Raw genomic sequence first — 13,523 nt, forward strand, 5'->3', positions numbered from 1 at the left:
CGTCGACATCGTCTGTTATGCCTAAGGGAGCTGCCTATATATCAGTAATTCAATGAATTACTGGCATATTTTACGACCGTATCGACGCGGAAAGATAAAGAGTAGCGTAAATCCTCTATGACGGTTTCATGAATGCAACAACTGATGCGCCCTAAACGCCATAAATAACATGACTTGGCTACAAGAAGATCGCGTGTCACAGCATGGATTCGCTCGTGCATGGTGGTGACTACAGTTCGTATGGTACCATGCACTAATTACACCTACAACAGACGGTCTATTCGTAAAACCACAGGGATTTTTATTTGATTTGTTTTTCATTGCATCGTCCTTCTGTGACATAGACAATAATTTTTTCACTGGAAAGGTGGTGTCAGAGCTATGGATGGCGCATTCCGGAGTATTCATGCTAAACCATAAACCTTTACTGACAGCCTTTCCCACGCGTTGCTTACAGACTTTCACCTCCTATGGGTGGAAGACACGTAGTCCTCAAACGACCTCGTCACGCGGTGGATCGCCTATTGTCACCAAACCCAGTCGAAAAATGAGAGCTGGAATTCCACATTTTATATGGAGAATTGTCTTACTGCTTCGGCCACTAACATCAAATTAGTGCTTTCATCATCGTTACAAATGTAACAGACAACTTTGAATTCATACACAATGAACAGAGTGACCTTAATGTACGTAGCATAATCATTGAAGGTGTACATGTGAAGAAAATATAAACGACTTGGTCTCTCGGGGATTGTGATTAGACTCGGTCAGTAATTACATTAGTCTCGTCATCAACAATGTCTTCTATGTAACCATGATTTAAATTATTTGTCAGAAGATTAAACCATATTCGAGGCTCAAACATCTTCCAGTTTAGCGATAATTGGTCATTGGTCAATTAAAGTGGACTTTTGCCAGAACCGAGTCTATATCTGTCCTGGACAGACTACATGGAACACGAGTAAACGGTATTGACCAGAGACGAATAGACGACGACAACTCTGCAGAACGATCTCTGGCCCAACTGTTCGCCGCCAAAGTTCCACCAGTCAACCAATGAAATCAGACCAGGTCACGTGCCGTCGACTTTTTGTTGGCTGCTTCTTGGCCCTCGCGGCATTGTTCAGTGGCCACCTTTTATACTGCCTCTTACTTTCCTCTATGGCCCGTCACTCGAGGCGGATTGTCTTGGTTTTGCTCCGACACTAGGCGGACCAAACCTAAGAGTGCCGCCCGATCGGAGATCTTCCACGCCGTCACCTCTGTCAGAGGAATTGAAAAGCTTCGCATCAAATGCTCTCTTTCCACAGGCCTGGAACGGCGACAGAGCGGCCAACTCTCAGCCGTAGCAGTCCGGCTCGATTGGACTGTTTGTTAGATGAGCTTTTGTCAGCTCTTCTCTGCATCGCCTGTCATTGATCTGTCCTAGCAATTATGTCCTCGCATGCCTGATTAAAGGGCCAGCCTGGAAGCGGCATATGGAAGAACTGCTAGAGATTTTTTTCTATCTTTTTCGTGAAGAATCTTATTGAGTTGACAATCCAGCGGACGCAAGACGGAAGAAACCTGATTAGTATAAGATTTTTATGCAGTGGATATTCCTCAGCTATTGATCTCTGTGCGGAACCCCATGGAGCATACGCGGAGTCTACTGACTTTTTGAGGCAGAGAAACTATTACTGTCGTTTTAGAGAGAGTTAAACTTGCCCGTTGCTTGTGCGTCACGAATTACAACTCCAGCCTCTATTGGACCCTACAGCTGGAGACCAGGACGAATTTTGCTGATCCAGGTATGTGTCACCATCTCTCCTTTGTAACTACTGTTGACAAATCCTTGTTTTCTGTTTCGAAATCGTTTCTATATTTTCGCCTTGGGTATTAAGAATGGGCCTGGGTGTGGAATCGTAAACAATATGATTTATCCTTACCTTAACTTATCAAAAGTTTTAAACAGAATTTTGTACTTCTGTTTTATTTTTTAGTGTGTGTGTGTGTAAAATCTTTCACGTCTGCCAGAAGAGCTGATGTCATCAAAAGATATAATATTTTGAAAATGTTTTCGTGTAATCCTACCCATACTTTTTAACACGAGCCGTTCACGCAACTGCAAAATACATCTTCTCACTAAGACATGCTTAGCTATTTTAGGGAGCATTAGCGCTTGCAGCTCGCTCAATAACTCCTCTTTAAATCGGTGCCTATAGCTCTAAACTGCCAAGTAAGCGGCAATTTTGTGTATTCAGTGGAGAGACAGTTTACACCATTATCCGTATATTGTGGAAGGCTAGGAACTAAAGACTGAGATTTATCGTTCACAATCCCCTCTGGAACACATCAAAGCTACCAGAGTAATACAGGCGAGACGAGATCGACTATAGCGGTGCTGAGACGATACAGTTTCCAGTCAATTTGCTGCTCATGTACAACGTGGGCATTTGCCGTTAGATGGGTTTCTAGTTACCTGCAGCCCCTGGGAGGGTAGTCTATCCGCTGATATAATCACAGAGCAAACACGCGCGCGCTATCTGCCCACCGGTGAATTTGTAGATTATATAAACATCAAGAATCCCATGGAGTAGACGGAACATAGTGTTTATAGGATTTCAAGATTTAACCACCCTATGGTTTGAGGTTACTATATCTACATAGTACTATCCAGGTGTCCATGTCATTTATAATGCTTGAGGGGTCGTCAGTGATGCTGGGGTAAATGGGAGACCTAATGGAGTGGAAACTCAGTCGACAATCCTAACTCCCTCTCATTATAACACGAATCCCATTGATTCCGCCGACATTCCGAGAGGAATTGACACTGCGCAGGTAAGCTCTTGTACTTTCGTCATTACCATGGATAAAAGTCATAAATTATACTTAACGGTTAGCACTTGCGGACCGTGTGATTGCGAATTAGCTACCGGTACCGTTAGGATTGTGGTGAATGTAGGTGTACAGCTCAGCTCTCCATTAGAGCTGCATGTCCACACCTGATATGTGCAGGGGCGGTTGGAATATAATGTATGGAACAAAAAAGAAAAGCTAATGATGTGTTAAAAATTAAATTTGTGACAGGCCGACATACCTCTATATTTTTTAGTTAGAGTTGATGTGATTTTTTGGGAGATGTGCCTCAAGAAGGTTGATTTGAAACGCACTTATATGGCTGGCAAGTATAAAACGCACTTTTCAACCACCAAAGCAAATATCCATGCCTATCCATGAGGAATCTGAGACACTAGCTTGGATTTATAACATCTCATCATTCAGACTTTCGGGGAAAATTTCAGAAGGACATAAGTGGATAACATGTGTATGGCAGTCTATAGCTGAACTGTTCCTGGAACACTTCAGTCTCTGTCGTGTGCTGTCCCAGCTTGTATATGGCCCCAGATCGAGCATTTCTACCCGCGTGCCGTTTCAAATGGTAATGCTCCTGTACTTTCTATGCCCGTTTAGCCCTTAAGCAATTAAGCCGTCTTCTGTTATTATGGTGCTAAACTATAGTCCCAGTGCCTTCCACATTTTAATCAGCAAGGCCTATGAGGTCTTTATGCAATGTTTTCGTCGGCAAAATCAATCTAAATCTTCATAAGGTCAATGATAAATGAGAAACCTTGGTTTGATCCGGCATTGACTGTATTTGTTACAGGTGACCTGATGTTTCGATTATTTCCGTGTGAATCAAATCGCCAAGAAGTCTTCTTTGATAGTTTTATTCCACATCCTCGGCACCTATGTCGGGTTTGTACGGTGCATGTCGTGCTATCTTCTTTTGGACTACTAAGTAATTGTCGCGTAGAAAAAATAAATCATGACATCCTCGTGAATATGCGAATCAGAAAATAGTACGTCAAGTTTAATAGATTAGAAACCATACAAAAAATGAATAAATATAAAACCCGGCGGAAATTGGAAGCACATGAAGAGCTTAGTTTTTGTGTAGCCCTACCTTATAACGCGATGTGGCATTTCACTTCTGTACTTAATATAAACCGAATAACCTCAATAAGCCGTGGTGGAAACTTGGAACCTAAATGGCCATTATTTCGAAGGAACACTGAAATATTAGAAGTTTTTTCTAATGGCTGATGACTGCGTTTCGTGTGGCACGACGGTGTTTTCTCGTCACATATAGGTCAGTGCAACTCAATGACAGCCCAGCCTTTAAAAATATACAAGCTTGTTTTCCAAAAACGAAGCTTGTTGACACCTTATGAGCAACACGGTAGATCTGTGCTTTGCAGTCTCTGCTGGTTAACAAAATCGCATAAATATTAAATTACGTAATAGTGGTAGTAGACGCAGCACCTAAAATACGGAAGCTACCTGGAAGCGTTACTATCAAATATAATATCAGCTTCCGGGTCACCAGCCATTAATGAATATTGCTGCGTTTCATGTGAGAAATATGTAGAATACAAAATGGCATTAATACTGTTTTAGATCACGCGTAAAACACCAATCAAAAAAATAAATAATTTTCAGATCACCTGATTTGGAAAGCAACTGTAGCATTTTTTTCCAAAAATTAGTTTAAATCTGAGATTTGCCCTGTTCAACGTTGTTTGCATAACTATGCCTTGTCTTCTTTTATGCTTTTCACAATGTTGTTTTGTCACCTACATAAGCAAAAAAAAATCATCGAGGAGAATTTTATCGTAGTTATTGAGATTTAGACAGATAGAGAACTATGTACTTTTGAGGTTTTTAGTTCGTTGAGTGTCTGGATATGTGTAGTGCTGCACAACTATACAATGTGGCTGATCATGCCGCATGTTCAGGCTTTTCATTTTAACGAAATGAAGGATCTGTTAACCTGATACAGTCATAGCATTAGTTATTCGACAACGGTGTGGAAAAAGGCAATTAAACTAGAAGCAAGTACGACAGTGTAATGGTAGATCTAGCCATTAGACTGGCTATCGAACATAGGTATGTGGACGTCCGTTAAGCCAAGGCAAATACGACAATGTTGTACATCGTATTTTGATACACGGGGGGAAAGTCTGAGTTTGAATTTCGTGATACAATGACAGTGCTGATCTTCTAATGCTGTGGCTCAAACAAACGTTAGACATGTTTTGGTGATGCGACATGGCAAGTTGAGTTCGGGCTAGGTTCTTAATCAAAGATAAGACCGATGCACAGCGTTTGAGCCCCAGTGCAGTTGTACATGTATGAACTGTTTGAATGTCAGTCGGCCATGGCATGGTAATGCTATAAACAAATTGCACCGGACGTAACAGGAGTCGTGAGAGACAGAACGAACGAAGGGATCTGGAAACAAGAGAGAATCTGTCGAGACATCGCTGGCGGCGAAACTTTGTCTGGGGTTGCCAACGTCAACATATGCTCCGGATTGCTCCATTTGGCTGGGAGCAAATCTTGAAAACAAAGTCAGCCATCCTTGTTGCAGAGCACCTCGTGTAAGCCGCAACAGGCCGACGAAGCGACAGAGCTGCAGTGAAGCGGTAACAGCTTCTTCATCATAAGAATGAAATACGCCAAGTCCATTTTAATGCGTCAAACTCACTCCTTAAATTAAATGTTGACTGTAAACTTCTCTCGACAAAATATGCTTCAAAATGCTTTCATAATAACCCAAACAGCCATATGCATGTCGTGTTTTCTAATAGCTAAAAGATGAGCAAAAGAAGAGAAATTTAACGGTTTGATGTCATCTTTAAATAAATTTACGCATGAATTCTGTAAATTTTGGATACATTACAAGAGGACAGCTGGTAATGTATCAAGACAGATTGAAGGTGTCATGAACGTAAAAGAGAAAAAAATGAAATAAGAAACACCGCCTTTGAATTACTAAACCTTCTTTGTTAAGTCTTGCGTGTCGTGAAAAAAAAACCTTAGCATATTACCTTTGCTTGATTTAACTCTTTGATGGATTGTCGTTTATGCCTTGCCAAGCGCAGTGCAAATACGGATAAGTTCCACTTGCGTAAGCCGACATCTTTTCCAAACTTATTTTCATCAAGTGGCCTGAGTGAGATCAGACAAAGTTACAAAGTTGGCTCTCAGAATTCATCTGGGTAGGATCAGCAAGGATATAGGAATTCGCCTTAACTATTTCTGATTGATCGTTATTTCACACGAAACCTTCACCCTTGCAACAAGTAATCAGACGTTGTTGTTGTCTTGAAACTAGTCCGATTGCACCCAGTTTTCCCTGCAATGACTTTCTTCTAAATTTCACGAGCGTATAATTAAAAGTTGCTTTCCATCACCCAGGCTGAGATATTGTTGGGTACGGTCACTAATTCCATTTCATCAACAGCTTGTCATTTAGTATTCACAGGGCTGTGTTTTTGTGGTCTAATTAAATAAAAGCCAAAGGATCATGCCTAGTGATCCATCAAGGATGTCATATACAGCCCGATGCAGACCCCGGCTATTTCTAAGCTTTCCTCGTACGACACTCTTAGATCTCTTTATACCTAGCAAATGAAGTTGTTTTAATCGATTTGCCATAGATAGCAAACAAGAACCAAATGAAGGGAAAAAATGATTTTCGCTTCTAACGCTATGCCTTGTTCTTCTTAAATATACCGAATAGGTGGTAATGCGATTAAGCAAGAGCCAAGAGTAAAGAAGTGAATACATTCTGCATAAATATCACCATATTTGTCGAAAGCAGCCGTGTGTGTTAGTTTATACATGTAAATGGACTCGTGTTTTCCATTCGTAATCAGTGATAAGTAATCATTTATATTTGCATGCACACCAACTGCAAGGCTGAATTAGGTAAACAATGATCTATGACGCTGTGAACATTTGTGTAATAGATAAAACACACGCCGCTTTATTGACAAACGTTATAAAAAAAACATCTCCACACTCCACACTTCATCAGTCTGCAAATTTCCCAGAATCTGATTTATCTAATGTCATACTTCCGTATAAATAATGGAACCCCGCGATTATGCACACACTCACCACATGCCCTTTCTCAGAGTGTGTCGTGCAGTTCGACAGTCCTATTTTCAAATGCTGGGTTCCGAGGAAAAATTAGGTCTTTCCATCTTAAGCTTGTTATTGTATGAGTTGTGTGAAGCAATGAACTTTAATGTGAGCATCTTGAAAATCTTATTTGTTAAAGAGCCTATTTACGCATGTCTTCTTTTTAGGAAAATACATAGCGCCGAAAACATGTCTGTTTAGTGTTAACAGTAAGGCATCGTCGGGAAGCATTTCACTTACACAGATAATTCTCTGTCATGGCTGTAAAAAGACAATAGTATATCCATTGCGCTATCAACCTACTAAACCTGGGTTAGCTCAGCTCTCGATCATTGATCACTGCTGGCGTGCCAGTGTATTGGGGTAGTTTTGTCTCCATATAGCCAATCGATCAGTGCACAATATTTGTCCTGCCTCTGTGATAAGATAAATGAAATACTTAAGCAGGCTTGGAGCTTGAACTAAATAGGAATATTCGGGGCATCAGGGACGGATTTATCCAAAGCAAAAAATACCTGTGGGGTTCTTCGATCGTTTTAGTGCCTGTAATACCATCAGGTAAACTGTCCAAGATTACTTTATTTTTCTAAGGTCACTAAAATGTACACACAGTAATGAAATGTATTTTTCCACAGGTTCCGAATAGCTCTCTTTGTCATATAAAGCATCTTACTCTCATATAAACACCAACCTAAAACTTGATTGTTGTTTGGCGCCATACTCAACTAGTTTTCATCTAACATACAATGTAGGTCAGTTCGGGTACCAGATCAGATCAGAGCCCATAAGGCAAGAACCATATCCCGCCGGGGACATAATGCACGAATAGAAGTATGCTAAAATAGCCGAAGTCCAACCTATACCCCTATAGGTCTGACAGCAACCTGCGCATAGTCGTTAGTTTCTTGCGGGCTCTGAACGGTTTCTTCCCACCATAATGCGTCAAGCACCAGGGACTAGTTCCACAAAGACATTCCCGACTTAAGTAAAAATTTTGAGCTACGATCTTAAAACTTTTTTTTTCTGCTTTATCAAGTAAAATTTTGTCCACCTCATCGATGTTATTTTAAGCCATATGTATCCAACTTTCAACTTTTAGTATAAAAAACTGCGCGTTGTGGAAAGATTTTAAATTTTGACTTAAGTCAGAAATGTGGAATCGACCCCAAGCAAAGAAATAAATAAATCTGTTCCTGAAGATCAACAGCTAGAGGTTAAAGCTTATTACAAAGGGAGTTCAATCAAACCAGCAACAAAAGCGTTACAGTTAGTATTCATGACACAGTAAATCAAGAAGACGTGCTCCAGTTGACATTTAAATTATTTAACCAAAAAGGACGATGGCAACAGTTGACAGTTGGTATTAAATGACTTGGCCGTAAAGATCGATGGCGGCGTGACAAGTGGTGTGAAATGGCCTAATCAAAAATGACCACGACAGTGTGACAATTGCTGATAAATTACTTCACCGGAGAGAGCTATGACATTATGATAATTAAGTTGAAAAATTAAACCGGAGTGAATAAGGACAGTCTGATAATAAGTGTTTAATGATGAAAGAGAAGGACGGAAGTGTGACAAAGACTTCATTTAATCGGAGAAGGCAATGGGAGTGTGAAACTTGCTCGGTATATCACTTAATCGTTATGGACGAAGGCAGTACTAATGTAACAGTCGACAGTAATTGACTTAACCCGATGTACACGAACATTATTCTCAGAACAAAGCGAAATGTTCGAATAAAAAGTCAGGACATGAACGTGGAATAAATTAGTGTCAGACGACCATTTCCCCCTTTGGGAATAAAGTTAGTTTTTCAATCTCAAATATAATACAGCATATACTCTATGAGCAATAGCTAGTTACTTGCAAATAGAGGATCTGCTTAGATATGAATAATATATGAAAGTTACAAATATTTAACGTTCACTACATCAAACCAGTTAAAGTAAGCAATCAGTATAAATAGGGTAAATTTACAATTTTAATAGAATATTTCCTATTCGAAAGCCAACGCATTGCGTGAAAGCTTTAATAAAACTTTAAAGTTGATTTATTTGTTCTTTTATTATCACTAAACATGCAGCTCTGTTTAACGTTAGCAACCTTGCTAATTCCTCTGTTGGAGAGGGACATTAAGGATTGGCTTAATTAATTGGCGTAGATATGATTTTAAAGAATGTATGAGGTGTGGAGGAAGTTGTTTATGATGTGGTGCATAGAAGCAATTACCACAAAGAACAGTCTATGTGAGTGATGCATAGCTATATAGCATTTTTACACATACTGATAGAATTTCTATCTACGTGGACTGTTCCCCAAACTCAACTATCAGAAAAAATATCCACGGATAGAGTCAATTAGACCTGAGTGTACTTTTAATATTGTGATGTACAGAATGTGATAGCGAGTTGAAATCCATATACATGGTGCTGGACTACCCATATTAAGATGCTTTCTTCTTTGATTTACAGTATATCGTGCAACTGATGCAATGTATGGTAACAGAGTTTTACTGTTAATTTTCCGCATCACTCCGCTTCATCGATAAAAACTAATGTGTGGCCTATAAATCAACGCTCGTGTTCAATTTATCAAATACAGCAGGGCTTTCTCCTGATTTCCCTCAGATGTATGAGTTGTACTTTGTCGCCAGCGAGCGAGTTAAGCGTCTTCTACTGTTATTATAGAACAGAGACTAAAGGTTATTACATTCTCACGATGTAACATTTGTAAGTAATAAAGGAACGTGTGTTGCCAATGCTCGAAATGCTGCGCATTACGTTGACAATTTGCCTTATACATTCCCATAGCACTTACCATCCACATATAATTTAATGTAAACAACCCGATTGTAAATATGGCGTAATGAAAAAAAAACAAAAATTATGTAATATTCGTGAGTTGAGAACGTTTAACATTGCGTCATTTATAGCTGTTTGTCTCAATGAATCACGTTGACTTGTTACTCGATTTATTTGATTGGTGTTTTACGCCGTACTCAAGAATGTTTCACTTATACAACGCCAACCAGCATTACTGTGGGAGGAAACCGGTCAGAGCCAGTGGGAAACCCAAGGCCACGGATTGCTGAGAAACCTTCCCACGTCGATGTACGACCGGAGAGGAGGCCAGCATGAGCTGGACTAGAACTCACAGCGATCGCATGGGTGAGAGGATCCGGGGTCACTGCGCCTGGCTGGCATGGTATCCATTTCAATCATTAATGGAGGTCATTAGGTTTAGATCTTATCTGTCTATATAACCCAAAACCTCTGTATTTCACTGCTTAAAGCGCATTCACGGATTTGCGGAATCCCAACATCTGCATGTTTGGACGCAGCAAAGTTAACCGGCTGCGATAACTCCAGTAATGGAACGTTACTATAGAATATCGCCATCACGTATAAGATGTTGTTTGCAACATGTAGTCGATTTTCATAACTAAACTTTCGAATTTTATGGGCTATGCTCATACATATCTATATATTTGTTTGCGGTTTAAGTACACTCAGACACCCTTACGTTTAAGATAGCGGTCATAGTTTATGGGTTAAGGATACCTGCGTAGGCCACGGTAAACCACACGTGGCAGGCCTATAATTTTTTTTCATTATATTGCTGTAAAAGTTACATTTTTAACGCACATAAGACTGCTAAATCGACCGCTTATTGTCAGTACCGACCCACGAACACTGAGAGCAGTGAATCTTGAAACTCTGTGTCCATGACCGGGATTAAACTGGAGCGTCTTAAACCAGCGGTTGCAATCATGCGCTTTACAATGGGATCCTTCAGAATGTAGAAATGTAAAGCGGATGACAAATTGTTACAGAATACAAGTGCAACAAAAACAGTATAATACATAGCATAAACTGTCAGTTAATGTAGGAATGTTGAATCAATCATTTCAAAATGACCTTCGTTATTAAAGTTGAAGATTCAAGCTTAGCTCGAACTATTTTTCGGCTACCAGGCTGTTTACACAGATGTTTTTGTTCAGACAACGACAATAACGAAAATTCTATATCGAGGAAAGTTATGTCGTGACTCCAAAGATATCTTTAGTTACAATTAAACCGCATGGATCCAAAATTTCTCAAAGATTTTTTTTAAGTAAGGAAGCGAACTCATCTCTGAACAGAGATTATTAAGCCACAATCAGAAAGAAAGTCCTTTTAAGCGTTTGCTATCAGCCAAAAATAGCACAGGAAATTAAAATTCTTAAAAAAGATTAGAAAGTCAGACTTGGCAGCCGGGGTCTAATTATTTCTTTGTTAGTTTGACTTTCATTGCGGTTTTTTTTATAATAGAAATATTAAGATTATAGAAATAGACTCTCCTTTTGTTTAGCTGAAGGATGGTATATAAGTGAGGTGTATTTGTTCAACAGACTGATGTGCATACTTTTATTCAATGCTCTTTGCTTTATCAATTAAAAATAAATCTGTTAAAAGTCAGATAACACTATGAATAATTAGGTTCAACCCTCGATCCCAGAAATGCACAATGTGACTGAGAGTTGATGTTGCATAAGCTATAACCCTCTGGTACATATGTCAATGTTGAGTTTCCCTCACCATTTTGCCGACGCATCATTGATTTTGTCTTCCTTTCTTCCGTTGATCAATTCCCTTGTCTAGTGTTAATTTCTCACGTAACATTCCACATGGCACCGACCTGACCCCGTGCCAGCCGCACACGTCCCCTTCGTGTGAGATTAACCAGCCGGTGTATGCCGAGAAGAAACAGCCCGTTCCTGTTAAGAAACAGCTCTTAACGACCTTGAGACAATGATTTATTTTTGCACAGTAGAAATCAATAGATTTGACATTATCAATTGCATTATCTCTAATAGACGACCTGATTAAATTTGCCTTTCACGTCTTAACAATGGAATATAACCGTACTCTGTATGGACGTCTCATAGTTATAAATGGAGTTCATCGGCGTGTCTGACGCGACCTTAAATTAATCGGGGAGGCGAATTCTAGGCCGCTATCCATCATTGGAAATACGTCTCGGAACGCAATACAGTGCTCTCAATCTTCACGCCCATAACACCCACATGAGTATGTTGAACTATACAGCCTTTGCGACTAGCTCATCCTCCATTATCGCTATCAGACGAGCCCTTGTCCAAAAGGGCCTGTTCGGTCCCCGGGATTCCGATGTGTTCGACGTAATGAAGCGAACGTTGGAAGGACAGATCGGGCACAATTACTGTCCCGTGTTAAACAAAACGGGTCACTCAAACACCAATAGCACCGTTTCGATTTACAGCCGACCAGAAATGGGATATTTAACGACATTGGTAGGAAACGATCCGGTTTGTGGCGGGACTAATCCTGGAGAATTGGGTGGATTGAAGAACAGGATTGTCTCTTGTTAGCACTCCTGTGGTATTGGCAGCTGTGTCTCGTCGACATATAAATATGGAGAAGTGATTGTCAAATTTCAGCACAAGCCCTTCATTTAAATCTTATCCCAGCTACGTATCCTATAGTGGCAAGACCAATTTAATTAGTCCGTAAATCCGATATGTCACCCAGACGCTGGGTCTTCTGGTAACCTTTACAGTAAAACTCATTCACCATTCATGAGCAGCTTACAGCGTGACATAAACTCGGATGTTAAACGCCAAATTTCATTTTGGGCATAAAATTAGAACTAAATCTACGACTAGGGATGTCAAGTGATATTTACTGTACCAGTACATGTTAATGTTTGCTTTTATTTGTGGCTTCCATTGAGTTATTTACTTTTTGCTTGAGATTGTTGATGAGAGGTAATAGTTGTAAGAACTCAGATACACTACTTAGTCAGTCACAATAGATGTGTCATTATTAATAAAAATTTACCAACATGACTGCATGCAAGTGTTTGGGCCGTAACTGAGCAGTTTATAGATGAAAAGACCACATTCGTTGAAAGCATTAAGCAGTGTTTACATATCCTTCTCGTAATATACACATATACACGTATATTCTTATTTTATATCTGTCGCCCATGTCTTTCATAGCGATGGAATTTTGCTTGTAACAAAAATCTACTTATTCTGCACATATGAAAATAATGCGAAGAGAAAAAATGCCGACATCGAGAAGTTTCAATCTGCAACACAAAACAACCACCCATGTACAATGTTGTTTGACGGAAGTCTCCTTCGCCGTTTTCTAGTTAACAGCACTTTTTAGTCCATATATAACAGATAATTGAACGCTGACAAAAACAATGGTTAATTCCATTATTATTCTCTTCGTCACGCTATATCTCCCAGCATAGACAAATCTGAATAGATTTTTCTCTTTGAATACATTTAATTATTGCACTTGCACTTACCCTGTACTAAATGTTTCTACAGAATGAATGTGGTCATCTTTACGCCTGGTGTACACACAGCAATAACATAGGGCAAATAAAATAGGTTGTGGTAAAATATCTGGTCTCCTCTTTAATTGTAGACAAGTGTTGGGATAAAGTTGCCTGAAACCTACACCACCGGCTTAATTCTAATTGTACCTGACCCATGCGGATCTACTTCTACTGCT

The 13,523-nt window shown here is 39.7% G+C and overlaps 1 protein-coding gene across 1 annotated transcript in view; it reads left to right on the plus strand.

Annotated features, from left to right (window-relative positions):
• The first annotated feature begins 1,421 nt into the window (after positions 1-1,421).
• The window catches only part of LOC135475388 (G-protein coupled receptor dmsr-1-like), a 59,188-nt gene continuing 47,086 nt past the window's right edge, over positions 1,422-13,523 (plus strand). The window contains exon 1 of the mRNA XM_064755258.1: positions 1,422-1,790. The gene's annotated coding sequence lies outside the window, so the exon portion shown is untranslated. The remainder of the gene's footprint in view (positions 1,791-13,523) is intronic.

Source organism: Liolophura sinensis, chromosome 9 (genome assembly GCF_032854445.1).
Source record: "Liolophura sinensis isolate JHLJ2023 chromosome 9, CUHK_Ljap_v2, whole genome shotgun sequence".
In the NCBI taxonomy this organism is placed as follows: domain Eukaryota; kingdom Metazoa; phylum Mollusca; class Polyplacophora; order Chitonida; family Chitonidae; genus Liolophura; species Liolophura sinensis.